The sequence below is a fragment of the Olea europaea genome, unplaced genomic scaffold (genome assembly GCF_002742605.1).
Source record: "Olea europaea var. sylvestris unplaced genomic scaffold, O_europaea_v1 scaffold635, whole genome shotgun sequence".
In the NCBI taxonomy this organism is placed as follows: domain Eukaryota; kingdom Viridiplantae; phylum Streptophyta; class Magnoliopsida; order Lamiales; family Oleaceae; genus Olea; species Olea europaea.
Window position 1 is genome coordinate 162,610 of NW_019264714.1, and position 16,260 is coordinate 178,869.

Consider the following 16,260-nt stretch of genomic DNA (forward strand, 5'->3'; position numbering starts at 1 on the left):
CGAGCCCACGAACTACTCGGGCCCATTGCCACCACTAGGTCGTGCTTTAAAAGTAGGCATTTCGTATGTGAATATACATAACTAATAATATAGAATAATGTTATTTAGCATTTGATAATGTAAAATACCGGACATAAACATGTTATATGTCTTATTAAATGGATCATAATTTTCTGTATTTAATTGAATTTGTAATTTAATATTATTAATGCTGTCATCACCTTGAACAACGATGGTGTTAAATGATATTACCCAATAATATATTCTAAATAAAAAATTGAGTTTGGACGGCACCTAGATACAGCTCAAGTCTTAATAGAGAGAGATTTCAAACTTCCTATTTATGACTTGTTTTACTTCCCATTTCACCGCCTATTGTCAGATATTATTATAATAAAGAAGTGCACTCAATTGAAATTTTGATAGATTTTAATATATTATAAATTATAATAAATTTCATAAATTTAAATAGATTAATTAATTAGTTTACAATGTCATCGATATTTAATAAGGTAAGCACCGATACATATTAAATCATTTTTCTATGTGCGTGTATATCTATATTCATAAATTATGAAAAATACTTAAACTTTAAAGGATTTCATTAAAATCTTAGGTGCATATACCTAGATTTTAATCTATTAAAATTTTTATTTAAAGACCCCTGAATTAAAAAAAAAATATTTAAAATTCATCAAAATATCTATCGAAGACACCTGTAAAATGCTAACTTTTGACTCTCTCCTATGGATATAAATTGAGAGTTGCTGCTACAAATTCTCACGCATTACATTGCAACTCTTCAATTCTTGAGCTTGTTCGCTTCGTCTCGTCAGACAAATCTGAATTCTTTTCATTAGAAAATGGGCTCTATTATCTTGTTAGAAAAGCCTCATGGAGTTTGCATCCCATTCCGTGCCAAAGGACACATTAACCCATGTTGAAACTAGCAAAACTCCTTCATCAAGAAGGTTTTCATGTCACTTTTGCGAACACAGAGTTCAACCATAGACACCTCCTCAAATATAGAGATCTCGACTCACTCAAAAGCTTTGAGTCCTTTAGATTTGAAACAATTCCTAATGGCCTTCCTTTATCGGATGCAGATTCTACACAAGATATCCACTACCAATGATTGCTTAGCTCCATTTAAGGACCTCCTTGTTAGAATAAACGATACAGTTTCCTCAAACATACCACCAGTTTCATGCATTATTTCTGGGACCTTGCTTGATGTACATAATTTTTTGTACATCAAGATGTCCTCCACTAACATGGGGTGTAGTCCACCCAAATATTTTATTATGGTGGACCCCACCTCATGTGAGTGGAGGACACTTTTATGTACAAAAAAATTATGTATATGTAGATTAATCCTTATTTTTTCGGTGGAATTATGAGCTTCACCCTTGAAGCTACTGAAGAATTAGGATTTAGGCATAAATGAAGTTCTCTTTTAGACTATCAGTGCTTCTGGCTTCTTGGTCTACACAAAGTATGCCAAGCTCATTGAGAAAGATGGACTATAATATAGTAGACATTGTCAAATACGGAGAAAGAAACTCAAGTCTTATCTAGCCCCTATTTGGTTGAGCTTAAAAGGTGAATTAAAATATAAATTAGAGTCGAGATTTAATTTCAACTACACATTTCACAAGACCCACATCTTTTTAACTAGACATTCCATCAATTTTTTTTTTCAAAATTTACTAAAAAATTGAATTTACATAAACCAAACATGTTCTTATTGTATTGTTTTCAATAATAAAGTTTTGAGTTTTTAACCTAATTCAACCATTTCTTTGCTTTCGTTTATTTTAGATGCAAGTTACTTGACCAACGGATACTTGGATACAATTATAGCAAACAAAATTCTAGGCATGGAAGGCTATGACCCCAAATCTATAGAACCCCGAACTTGACATCCCCCGAAACCACCAAATTAAGGTCAGGCCTCTTAGGTCGGGGTAAGGCAACTCTTCAGTCCTTCTTGACGACCTATAGGGAATATGAATTCTACCCAACTTGCAATTCTTACCTAGCTAGATTTTCTTTTCGACTCAAACAATGGTTGAATACTTGGAATAAAACACTGTCTCCTTACCCTACAAGGATAAGGATCACACATGGCTAAGTCATTCTAGGACTCTATCTCCAGTACCTATAAATACATAACTCGGACTCATTCTTGAGGTACGTTTTTCATTATCTCAAGTTTACAGCCTCACGCACTAAAATCCCTATCTGACTTAATCATTGGAGGGGCGATGAGCACATACCTCGTTGCCTTTGTTGCAAGTATTTGAAGGCCGTTTGTGTTCATCAAAGTTCGGAGTTCAATCATCAAGTTCGAGATCTTTCACGTACTAATTTTTGGTACCATCATTGGCACCGTCTGTGGGAATCCCTACCAAAGGACATGGTTAACACACGTTCAGGTCTTCCCCCAGCAAGCTCACCTATCCTGGATAATCCTCCTACTCCTGAGGAACGCCATGTCTCTCAAGAAGAATCGTCAGAAATACCAGCATCTCCTCTAATTGTCGTTACCGCCGGAGCTTTTGAGGAGCTTCGTTAGCAGGTTGTTGTATTAACCCAGTTGTTAACCCAAAGAAATTTGCAGCCGTCACATACTCCAACCCCCGAGGTGGTTTTATGGCATATGCTTGAGCTAGAGTCCAATGTACAGCTCGTGATGATGGTGAGGTTGGGACTTTAGTTGCACTGCAAGTGGTTTCAGGTTCAAGGTCCGTTACAATGGACTCCGCTGAACTTGCTAAAATTATTCAAGAGGGGATAGCGGTGGGTATCCAACAAAATATTTGGGCAGTAGCAGGATTCACCCCCAATACGCCATTCACTCCAGAAGTCCTCTCATATCCTCTCTCGGACAGGTTCAAGTATCCTCGGATAAAGGAGTATGATGGGACAACCGATCCCATCAATTATCTCAACGTATACACCGATATCATGAACTTACAGGTTGCACCAGATACAGTAATGTGTAAGGCCTTCCCTCAGACACTTACAAATGCAAATAGAGATTGGTTATCCACATTGGAACCCAACTCTATCGCCTTCTTCTCAGATTTGGCCGATAAGTTCTCCACTTTCTTTGCAAGCAGCAAGCGAATCAGAAAGATAGCCTCATCACTCATGCAGATGCGTTAAGGACCCAACGAGACACTGCGCAGTTTCATGACCAAGTTCAATAAAGAAAGGCTTTAGATCCCCGATCTACATATCACTGCCACAGTCTCAGCTTTGACATACGCCATTAAGTGTGAGGCATTCAAAATGTCCTTGTTTAAGACCCCACCAAAGTCAGTAACTGAGCTACTCACACGAGCTAAGCATGGCCCAAAAAAGAGAAGTTTGGTCATCAAGAAAGTCTGATCAGAAAGACCACATGAATCTAGTTCGAGACAAGATGTACCTCAAGTCAGGCCAAGGCAGGACCCCTCTTCACCCTCCTTTACCCATTTGAACACCTCGAGGTCCAACATTTTGATGGAGATCAAGGATTCGTACGAACTAAAGTGGCCTCCCCGATTGCGGTCTCCACCCGATACTCGTGACAAGAGTAAGTACTATGATTTCCATAGAGATCATGGACATACAACGGAAGATTGTTTCACCTTGAAGTGGGAGATTGAAGCTCTTATAAAAAGGGGGTTTTTAGGCTCTTACATTAGCAATGACAAGTGCCCAAGGAATAATCAGAACAAAGATAAGGGCCCAGAGGGTCGGGAAAACAAACAACCAATCACAGGAACTATCAATATCATTGTCGGAAGAACATCCTCGGGGGGAGATTCTAGTAGCGGGCATAAACAATATGCCAGGCAGCCTCCAATCATCTCGAAATCAGATCTTGGCTCTACGGAGGACATCACTTTTGGAACAGGAGACTTGGAAGGCATAGCATTCCCTCATGATGATGCTCTGATTATATCGGCCATCATCGCCAACTTTGAAGTTAAGAGAATTCTGGCAGACAATGGAAGTGTGGCTAATGTGTTGTCTCATGAAGCCTTTGTTCAAATGGAGATCTCATCAGAACAGCTCAAGCCAGTCAAAATACCTCTCCAAGGGTTTGGAGGTGCTGTCATCACCTTAAAAGGAATCGTCTGGTTGCCCTTAACATTAGGGACAGAAGGTAAAAAGGTGACACAGATCACCACTTTTGAAGTTGTCCGAACTCCAATGGCCTACAATGCCATACTGGGGAGACCATTGCTCAACAGAATTCTAGCTACTGTCTCAATTTTCTACCTGGCTATGAAATTTCCTACGAATAATGGAATTGGGGTAATTTGAAGCAACCAAACAGTGGCACGACGGTGTTATGTGACTAGCATTTGAAAAATCAAGAGCGACGTCGTGCAAGTTACAGAGCTCAAGCTCGACCACAAAAATCACGGGAGATTGGCTCCAGTGGAAGGATTGGAGGAGGTCGAGCTTGAGCATGGCAGGAGAGTGACAATCGGTCGGGGGCTAGATACAGCAGTCATGTTTAAACTACTAAGTTGTCTCTTCGTAACATTAATGTATTCCCTTAGAATGTTGAGGACATGCCTGGAATTGATCCAGAGGTAACAGTACATAGACTCAACATAAATCTAGAGGCAAGATCTATGAAACAAAGGAAGAGGCAGTTTGCACCAGAAAGATGAGAAGTCATAAAGGAAGAGATTGCAAAACTTGTTAACGCACAGTTCGTTCGGAAGGTACAATATCCCGATTGGCTTGCTAACGTAGTCCTGGTCAAGAAAGCTAATGGAAAGTGGCGAGTTTGCATTGACTTCACAGATCTGAATCAAGCATGCCCCAAAGATAGTTATCCTCTACCTTGAATTGACAATCTGGTAGACAACACATTATGTCATATGCTGTACAGCTTCTTGGATGCTTTTTCGGGGTATCACCAGATTCTCATGGCAGAAGAAGATCAAGAGAAGACCTCATTCATGGCAGACTCAGCCATCTATTGCTACATGGTCATGCCGTTTGGACTGAAGAATGCTAGAGCATCTGGAAAATTCTTGGGTTTTATGATCACGCACAGAGGGATAGAGGCAAATCCTGATAAAATCCAAGCTCTGATAAGTATGGAGGCCCCGAAGTGCAAAAGGGACATTCAAAAGTTAACAAGTCGCGTAGCAGTACCGAACAGGTTTGTTTCCCGGGTAGCGGACAGGTGTTTCTCCTTTTTCAAACTACTTAGGGAAAATAAAGGCTTTGACTGGAATGAGAAATGTAACTTAGCTTTTCAGGAGCTCAAGCAGACATTATCTATGCCTACAGTCCTTACCAAACCCGAACCGGGTGACATGCTGATATTGTATTTGGCCGTTTCTGAGAATGCAGTAAACAGAGTCGGGGTAAAGGAAAAAGGAAGAGTTCAACAACCTGTCTATTATATAAGTAAAGCAATTCTTGATGCAGAAACACGATACACACCTGCAAAATAGGTCGCCCTCGCTTTGGTAATAGCTGCCAGAAAATTACGGCCGTACTTTCAGTTACATCTAATTGTTGTGCTCACTAACCAATCTCTTAGACATATATCCAGAAGTCGGATGTCTCAGGAAGACTATTGAAATGGACAATTGAACTTGGAGAATTTGACATAGACTTCAAGCCACGACCTGCAATCAAAGCTCAAACTTTGGTTGACTTCATAGCAGAGTTCACTCCGAGGCACCCGGAAACACAGAACAAAAGCTCGAGCACGACCTTGAAGATATGGGAGATCTTTGTAGATGGAGCATCCAATAGCTCGGGCTCAGGGGTCGACGTCATCATCCCCAGCTCAGATAAGGCTACAGAAATACAATGTGCGCTCAGATTTGAATTTGAGACCACCAACAATGACGTAGAGTATGAAGCCGTTATCATAGCCCTGAAACTTGCAAAAAGTCTTGAGTTGAAGCATGTCAAAGTTTTTAGTGACTCACAGTTCGTGGTTGGGCAAATTGAGGGGTCTTTCAAAAGAAAAGATAAGAAGATGAGCTTTTACTGTCTGAAAGTGCATGATCTTCAAAGACGGTTTGTAAGTTGTGAAATCCAGAATGTAGCCAGAGCCAATAATGCCAAAGCTGATGCATTATCCAGACTTGTCTTTATGGGTATGGACAGACTTGATAGAACTGTGCACATCAAGATGGTTGCCGAACCCAGCATAGCTCAAAGGCCAAGGGTCATGGACATCGACCATGAGCCCTCCTAGATGGATCCAATAGTTGATTACATAAGTAATGGCAACCTGCCTGCAGACCATTGACTTGCCAGAAGCATTCGTTACAAAGCTGCTAGATATTGTATAATCGAAGGAGTCATGTTCTGCAGAAGTTTCACACTTCCTTATCTACGATGTCTCAAACCCTCCGAGTCTCTTCAAGCCATGATTGAAGTTCATGAAGGTATTTGTGGAAATCACCAGGGAGCCCGAGCTCTTTCATATAAGTTGATAAGGTATGGGTACTACTGGCCAAGTTTGAAAAAAGATGCTACAGATTATGTTTGGAAGTGCGACAAGTGCCAAATGTTTGGCAACATTATACATGTTCCTACTGAGGAGCTAACTTCCATCCATTACTCAGCTCCCTTCGAACAATGGGGAGTTGACGGTCCCTTTGGGCACAGGACAATTAAAGTTTGTAGTCATGGCGGTAGAGTATTTCACAAAGTGGGTAGAAGCAGAACTACTGGCAACAATTTCGGAGCCAAAGCTTAGATCATTCATATGGAAGTCTATCATATGCAGATTCGGAATACCGAAAGTCCTCATCACGAATAACGGAAGGCAATTTGATAATCCACGGTTCACGAGATTTTGTGCTGACCATGGGATTGATCATCGCCTGACCTCGGTGTCACACCCACAAAGTAATGGGCTTGCCGAAGTGACTAACCAGATCATATTGCAGGACCTTCGAACAAGAATAGGGAATGCTAAAGGTGATTGGCCTGATGAGCTACCTTCTATACTATGGGCATACAGAACTTCACACAAAATAGCAACTGGGGAGATACCTTTCATGCTTGCCTTTGCACTTGAGGCTACCATTCCAATCAAAGTCAGCCTTCCCACAATAAGGAAGCTCGAGATGAATAGAGAGAGACAAACTATTGAACACCTTAACTTTCTTGAAGAAGTAAGGTAGCAAGCCTCACTTAGAGCTGTAAATTATCAATACAAAATGGCGAGACGCTTCAACAGCATGGTCCAAACAAGAAGGTTTAGAGTTGGTGATCTTGTCCTTAGAAAAGCAGAAGCTGCTGAACACACACCAGGGAAGTTCAGACCAACACGGGAAAGACCTTTCGGGGTCATAACAAAATTAAAAGATGGAGCTTATAGTCTCAGGGACACATCAGAGAAGCCACTCCCAAGGCCCTAGAACGCTGACAATCTTAAACTTTATTACAAATAACTAGCTATAGCTATAATTTTAAGGCTTGCATGCCCGCTTTATGCTTGCTTTATTTCGTTTTTACTTTTTAGGCCCTAACACCCTAAACAGTTCATGCTCCAATAAGCTCGGGCATCAATGCCCTTGAGCCCTTTTTATAATACACGAGTTTTTTTTATTGTGTTGCCTTCCTAATTACAAAATTAGCATAAGACCGTGCTCCACGCATGCAGCTAATACCTTAACCAAATTAGCATAAGGTCGTGCTCCGCGCATGCGGCTAATACCTTTACAAAATTAGCATAAGGCCGTGCTCCACGCATGCTGCTAATACCTTTACAAAATTAGCATAAGGCCGTGCTCTGTGCATGCAGCTAATACCTTTACAAAATTAGCATAAAGTCGTGCTCCGCGCATACAGCTAATACCTTAACCAAATTAGCATAAGGTCGTGCTCGCGTATGCAGCTAACACTCGACCAATAGGACCAAACACGACGCTTCTACTTGAAGTCTGAAAATACATCTTCGAGCTTAGGAATCGAAGCCAAATGTTCAAGTGAAAGGATAGACTTGATTCATAATCGCTACGATCAGTATAGTTAAGGCATACAAATATTCTCGAGCTATCTTACACCCGGGCTAAGTACGTTAGTGTTCGAGCTAATTAAGTTGTGAAAACCTATACTAATGATCGATTTTTTATCACCATGCATGATCATAACATCCACACACAAACTTAAAATTCATGCGCGATCCTATAATGAAGGCAAGTCGCATAAACTAATAACAAGCTGCAAGACCCAAATCGGGATAAACATCAATTTTCAAAAACAAAGGTAAAAAGGCCAGGTCGGGCAATGCACCTTGTACAATTGTTTCTAAAAACTAAAATTCAAGGACAAAAGCCTAATCAAGCTCGATGGTGTCAGTGCCACCATTATAGTGGGTCCCATCATCATCATTGTCATCACTCCCATCCTCGACCTCTGAGGCAGATAGTTCGACCTCGTTCACAAGCTCGTTCACCATCCTTAGCTCTTTCACCACCGACTTTACGTCATCAGGAAGCGTCTTCCTCAAAAGAGAACGTGCAAGTCGTAGCCTGTAGTGATACGACCTCGAGCCAAATTGCCCAAGAAGAGTCCTGAACTCGTCAGACTTCTTAAAATCTTTGATTGCCTAAGTATGAGCCTCTTCTCAGACTTTCTCCAATTCCTCCTCGAAGCTCTTTTTAGCTTGCAAGAGCTCGAGTTTGGTCTCTTCAGCTTCGCCTCTTGCTACCTCCATCTGGTCTCAAGCTTTACGAAGGTCGGACCTCGCATTGTCACGCTTCTTCTCAACCTCGATAGTCCACCTTTTCACCTGATCTCTTTCTCTCTCGAGCCCTACTAGCTGACTAGAGATGTTCAAGCCAATCAAGGTGAGACCCTTTGCCACACTTAACGTCTGCACAAAAACAATGAGAAAGCTTGACGTCAGTATGATCAACAGAACATAAAACTAGAAACATCTCCAGGATCGATATCTTATCCCCAAAGTCAAGACCTCTAATATCTTGACACCTTCATGAATGTTGACCTCCTTCTCAAATCAATCAACAATGTCCTTCATTAGAGAACACTCAGAGTTTTCCTCGAGAATGCTATCAGAAAGCGGTGAAAAGCCCGAACCGGCCACACTTTGGCAACCCCGAGCTCGATCTTGTGATTTAGGTATTTACCGTGGAGGAAAGGTCGGTTTCCTCGATGTCGAGGTCTACCTTCTTGGCAAGACCTGGGGCTCAAGTGTCGGGGTCCTTCCAGTAACGACCTCCCTAGCCCGTTTCTCACCCTTGGATTGGGCTGGGGCCTTAGGCTTGGGGCCCTTGGCTTTATGATGGACATTGGCTAGCAGCTTTGATGGGTTAAAAGACATCTCCAAATTTGCAAGAGTAACAAACAATTAAGCTCGACCTAAATCTCACAAACAACACTCGAAAAAGAACAAGGAAGGAAGACCATACCCTCGAGCCCTTTGACGTTTGCCAGATCGAGGGTGTCATCCTCGAGGAGATAATCAATCTTTTCTGCCAGAGGTTCATGATTCACTAATCTCAACCTATCCCGTTCTAGAACTTCAAAGTAAGCCTGACCCTCATTAAACCTATCTCTGTTCGAAACTTCCCACTTCGGGCTAAAAGAGTGATCGAGATCATAAGGTTTGACAAAAAAGAACCGCTCTTTCCAGGCCCGGAGAGAGCTCGGGGACTCTAGTGCCCTAAACCCCCTTTTGTAGACAAATATACAAAACAGTTATACCCCAACGAGAATTTCATGTCAAAAACCATCTTCAATAGGTCTATCCTAGGTTCGATCTCCAAGCACCTACAGAGGATAAAGAAATACACTAGAAGCCTCCACCCATTCGAGGCTAACTGACCTGGGCACAAATAGAAAGAAGTTAAGAAATGGATAAAGAAGGGGTGAAGAGGCCATCTAAGCCAGACCTTAAGGACATCTCTAAAAAAAGTCATCTCTCCCTCTCGAGCTCCGATTACAATTTCTGTTGGCTCGAGGGTTCGAACATCACACAGGGGCATAACCCTGAATTCCCTAGCTATCTTAATGATCACATGTTCTTTGTATTTAGTAGGGTTCGTTGAATAGGTAATACTACCTCATCCTGTGAATGCGAACTCATAGGTATGGCCATGGGAATTATAGAAGTACCTACAGTTTCGGGGTTCTCACCGTCGTTTGAACTCCTAGAGGGTTTACTACTATCACTAGAACTTGATTCTTTGCTATTACTACTGCTTCTTGACATTGTGATTTTCAAATAATTAACAACTTAAAGACGCGATCTCTTACCTTTTTGGAAGGGCGCTCACAGACTCACTATCCCCGAGCGTGAGCTTTCTTTTATTGGAGAGTGAAGAGTGAAAAGTGAAAGTGAAATGTGGGGACTATTTATAGAGGTCTTTGGAATGTCAACGGTCTATTAATCCTGGCTCTTGAATGAAGACACGTGGCCACCATATAAACTCATGATCTGACATTGTACGTGGCAGTTATCTAAGGTCGTTCTCTGACATCCCATCAAACGCCTGACACGTGGAAAGACATCTGGACACTTATGCCTCTACATCTTCGCTCATAGATCATACGTGATGAAGATCTATGACCTCGATGCACGAGGGCCTGTGATGACCCCAAATCTATAGAATCCCGAACTATTACCATGACCTCCGAACTAATAAACCCCAAACTTGACATCCCCCAAAACCACCAAATTAAAGTCGGGGTAAGGCAACTCTTCAATCCTTCTCGACGACCTATAGGGAACAGTAATTCTACCCAACTTGGAATTCTTACTTAGCTAGATTCCCTTTTCGACTCAAACAATGGTTGAATACTTGGAATAAAACACTATTTCCTTACCCTACAAGGATAAGGATCACACATGGCTAAGTCCTTCTAGGACTCTATCTCCAGCACCTATAAATACATAACCCAGGCTCATTCTTGAGGTACATTTTTCATTATCCCTAGTTTACAGCCTCACACACTAAAATCCCTATCTGACTTAATTATCGGAGGGGTGACGAGCACACACCTCGTTGCCTTTATTGCAGGTATTCGAAGGCCGTTCGTGTTCATCAAAGTTCGGAGTTCAATCATCAAGTTCGAGATCTTTCACGTACTATTTTTTGGTAGCATCAGAAGGCATACGTTTGAAAGATATGTTCCAACCTTCATAAGAACCACGAGCATAGATGAATATATGGTTAAAAATTTATGATGCAGGAAACTAAGAGGGCACTTAGATCTTCTGCCATTATTTTGAATACATTTGAAGTCCTTGAGCAAGACTGTACAAAGACGATGTCTTCTATTTTTCCTATAGTTTGTGCCATTGGGCTCTTGCACTTTCTCCAAAAAGATGTCAAAGATAAAAGTCTAAATTCTTAGATCAAATCTTTGGAAAGAAGATCGACACTATCTTGAATGGCTCGATTTAAAAGAGCCAAACTCTGTTGTCCATGTAAATTTTGGAAGCATAACAATCATAACATCTAAACAACTCAGTGAATTTGCTTGGAGCCTTGCACATAGTAATTCAACATTCTTGTGGATCATAAGGCCAGATCTTATCACTAGGGACTACGCAATTCTTCCACTGGAATTTCTTGAAGCCACCAAAGAAAAGAGTTCGCTGGCAAATTGGAGCCCTCAAGAGAAAGTTGTCAGCTATCTTTCCATTAGAAGATTCTTAACTTATAGCAGATAGAATTCGACTCTTGATAGTATTGGCAGTGGAGTGCCAATGATTTGTTAGCCATTTTTCTCCGAGCAACAGACTAACTGTTAATTCAGCTGCACCAAATGGGGGATTGGCATGGAAATGGAAAGTGGAAATTCTTGACAAAGAATTAATGGTTGGAGAAAAGGGAAAAGAGATGAAGAAAAGGGTCCTAGAGTGGAAGAAATAGGCTCAAGAGTCTGCTAAAAGTCAGAAGGATCATCTTCCAAGAATCTGGAAAAACTGATACATCAAGTTCTTCTCTGTGCAAACTTTTAGATAATCTAAATTAAATTGATTTCTTTCTTTTATGAAGCATCCTTTTTTCCCCTAGCTGTTCTCCTTGTTGACTAATAAAAAACTTCACCAATCCTTTCCTTTGTTGGGGTTTTGTATCCTTTATACACTAGGCAAAATATTCCAATTCTGATATTTATTTGACAGAATTAGACATTAATTATTATTTTATATGCATTATCAGTATTAAATATTTATAATTTTTTCTTTCATAGAAAAACTAAAAATCAAACAATGAACTATGAAGATGTTATTTACAATTTGTATGAATATTATCTCTCTCGTGGAAAATCATATATTTTTTATTTGGAAGAAATTGTTTGTTGGTGCTGTACATGTTCAGTCCCCTCACTATGCTGTGGTGCCCCCCCAACGGATGTGAGGGGCTATAAGTCGTGCTGTGTGCCGAGCTGTGAACACAGCACAACAACATACATATAAAAAAATATAAAGATAAGTTCTTGGAAATTATATTATTCGATTTAATAAATCAACAGTAAATAATTAGTTACCCTTCTATTACATCCCTAGTTAAGATATTTAATAAAATTAAAAATAGCCATAAAATAGATTAAATAACAAAATACATACGCACAATTTTAAAGAAAGTAAAATGGTGCTTTTGACTCTGGAATTTCAACAAATCTTACTATATCAAATTCGAACATTTGGTTAGCAACATATTTACACAAATGGAATTCCATATTATTGCCCTAACTTGAGGTAAAATTAACCTTGAGCTTGTGGAAGCCATCCATGAACCATTTGGACTTCCATTTGTCACGATCTCCTACTCCTTACCTATTGCATTGAAGTCAGTGATGGATATAATAAATTATCGTGCAAGAATATTCTTTAATCCCCTATTCTGTTAATTTCATTTTCCAAATAATATCTAAGAAAAATTCAACATTTGTTAAATGAGGAATGTCAACCTCATCAGCCGGCAAGTGTTGATTCTACAAGGAGAGAAGAATCTAGAAGCAAAGGAAGAAGCATGTTAAAAAGAAGGAAGTTTTAGATGATACCAAAAAAGTTAAGAATTTTTGCCTTATTAGCATTCTGTTATGCACAATTTATTCTTTATTTTTTCTATTAGAGTTTCTGTTTTTGTAATAGATTTTCTTTCCACACACGTAGCATTGTGAAGAGGTATAAGTTGTAAAGATTTGGCAAGATCAATGGGATTCACATAGAAATTTCTCCGCAATCTTTTACTCTGCCAAAATTTTCCTATTTCCTACATGGTATCAGAGCCGACAATGGCTGAATCAAACACTGAAACCTCAAATCCTTTTCCAAATGCAAATCAAACCCCAAACACCAACCTTATTATTGATCCAATTCAAACTCTTATGATCCAACACTCTCATGCAGTCCTTATTTTATTGGCAGTAACAATGGTACTAGAACTATACTGGTTACCGAGATATTGGAGGCAAACAACTACCACTCTTGGGCCAAATCCATGAAACAAGCTCTTAGGGTTGAAAACAAATTGGGATTCATAGATGGAAGTTTCTACAAGCTGAATGATCCAAATGATCCTCTATTGGAGCACTGGCTTAGATGCATCGACATTGTGATCATGGGCTTCAAAACACCATGGTTGTGGACATCAATGCTGAGAAAGCACATCAATTGTGGCTGGAGCTGGAGCAAAGATTTACACAGCAATATACACCAAGGATTTATGGAATTGAGCAAGCGATCATAACTGTGATTCAAAATCAAGATGACGTAAGTGTTTACTTTTCAAAGTTCAAAACTTTTCTAGTTAAGTTATTGAACTATGGATCTATCCCAAATTGTACTTGTGGAGGTCTGAAAGTAGTGATTCAAAATCAATAGCAAGATTGGGTGGTGAAGTTTTTAATGGGATTAAATAAATCATACAAGGGCCTTAAGGCCAAAATTCTTTTGATAAAACCCTTACCCACTTTGAATGAAGTTTATGCTTCCATGCAACAAGAAAGAGAAGGAACATCAACAATATAAAGCAATTTTATCTTGAAAAGGGATTATACATCAGAAAACATGTGTTGAAACCCTTCAACAAAATGCCATTGTTGAGAAGAAACACCAACACATTTTGACTGTTGCACGGGCTCTAAGATTCCAAAATGGCATTTCACTAAAATACTGGAATGATTGTGTTTTGAGTCTAGTATATCGCACTAATAGGACCCATTCAACTCTTCTAAATGACAAAAGTCCTTTTGAGCTTTTATTCCAAAACAAACCCATTATTCTCATCTAGTGTTTAGTTGTCTTGCATTCGCTACAACTCTCATACAAGGCAGACATAAGTTTGATTCTAGAGCAAGGAAATGCATTTTTTTTTTGTTCCTTCTGGAATTAAAGAATACAAACTTCTTGACCTAGAAACTAAAAATGGTTTACTTTGCTGTTGCAGCCATAAAAAGGTGGTTTTTATATCAGTTGGATGTTAATAATATATTTTTGCAAGGTGATTTGGATGAAGAGGTATATATGCAATTGTCCCCTGAATATGATGCTAATGGGAGTCCAAAAGTGTGCCAGCTTTGCAAGAGTCTCTGTGGACTCAAGCAAGCTTCACGGGAGTGGTACTCTAAGTTGTCTAGCTTTATCATTCAACATGTCTTCATTCAATACTCAAGACTCATTCACAGATATTCTAGTATATGTTGGTGATATAATCTTGGCAGGAAACTGTATGGATACTATTAACAATCTCAAAGCTGCTCTTGATGTAAATTTCAAAATCAAGCATCTAGGAAAGTTGAAGTATTTTTTGGAAATCGAATGGCAAGATCAAAACAAGGGATATACACATGTCAAAGAAAATATGCTCTAGACATTTTGGGAAACTCAGGCACCATAGGGTTAGCACTATCCAAAATACATCTTGACCAGAATGTCAAGTTAGCCAAGGATGAAGGGGATTTATTTGCTGATCCTTCTATCTACAGAAGGTTAATTGGGCGGCTGTATTCTTGACTATAACAAAACCAGATTTATCTTACTCAATCCAATTATTGAGTCAGTATATGGACAAGCTTAGAGTACCACATCTCACGCAGCACACAAAGTGTAAAGATATCTTAAGACGGCACCAAGTCAAGGCATATTTTATTCTTCTACATCTAAGCTCTAGCTGAAGGGCTATTTAGATTTAGATTGGGGGCCAGTCCTTTCTAGATACTAAGAGATCTATAACAGATTTTTTTTTCATATGTTTATCTCTAGTATCATGGAAGTCAAAGAGCCAAAATGTGGTTTCATGACCATCCTCCGAAGCCTAATGTAGAGCAATGGCACAAGTTTGTTGTGAACTGACCTGGATGAGGTATTTATTTGGTATTTATTTGAAGTTTTACAGGTTGACCATAGCCAGGCAGCAACAAACTGGTACTGTGATAACAAGTCTCCCATCTATATTGCTACTAATCCTGGTTTAAAGAACCAAATAAGATCAATGGAATTCATTTTGAATTTTCTCTGTAATCTTTTACTCTGCCGAACGTTTCCTGTTTCTTACAACAGTAAACCTCATTTCTGTCTCTCTCAGTCCAAGACATCAAATCAAATCAATATTAAATAATCTATATAATATCTACATAATATCATATAAAAATAGAAAGTGAGAATATGTTGTATCCTTATATTTTTTGTTTGTAATCAATGTTGTCCTAATTTAATCTTCCTAATTACATTCATAACATATTCCTGCATTAAGTTTTTTGTGGTTTCTAAGAAGAAAAAAACAAAAACAAAAACAAAAAAACCAAACCCATTTTAAACTTTCCTTATAACATTTATAACAATAATTCATGCGCCATTTTTGGCCCATGACAATAATGCTAGGCCCGAACTAAATTAAAGGGCCAAAAAAATAATTAAAAAAAAATCAGCAGTAGGTATAGCTTGGCAGCTATGACCTGCTGCCGGCAGTTATAGTTGCATTTTTTACGCGGTGTAGTCGTGTAGATTTTGAAATTCAAATTTGAAAAATAACGCGAATTTTTTTATCTATAAATAAGGGGTAATTTTTGAAGTTTTAAACCACTTTGTTATCGATTTTAATTCGCATTATTTCTATATTATAGATTCAGACTCAATCATTCAAGTTTCAATTTCTTCTTTCTCACTTCTCATAGAACAATTAATATATTCAATTTCTTTTACTCTACAGTCTAATACTCAGTATTTTTTATTATACTAGTTATTATGGGTTTTACAAGTGATGAAGTTAATCAATTTGGCGGTAGCTCGAGTAC

The 16,260-nt window shown here is 39.2% G+C and overlaps 1 pseudogene; it reads left to right on the plus strand.

Annotated features, from left to right (window-relative positions):
• The first annotated feature begins 863 nt into the window (after positions 1 to 863).
• LOC111389945 lies at positions 864 to 11,891 on the plus strand (annotated as a pseudogene).
• The last annotated feature ends 4,369 nt before the right edge of the window (positions 11,892 to 16,260 follow it).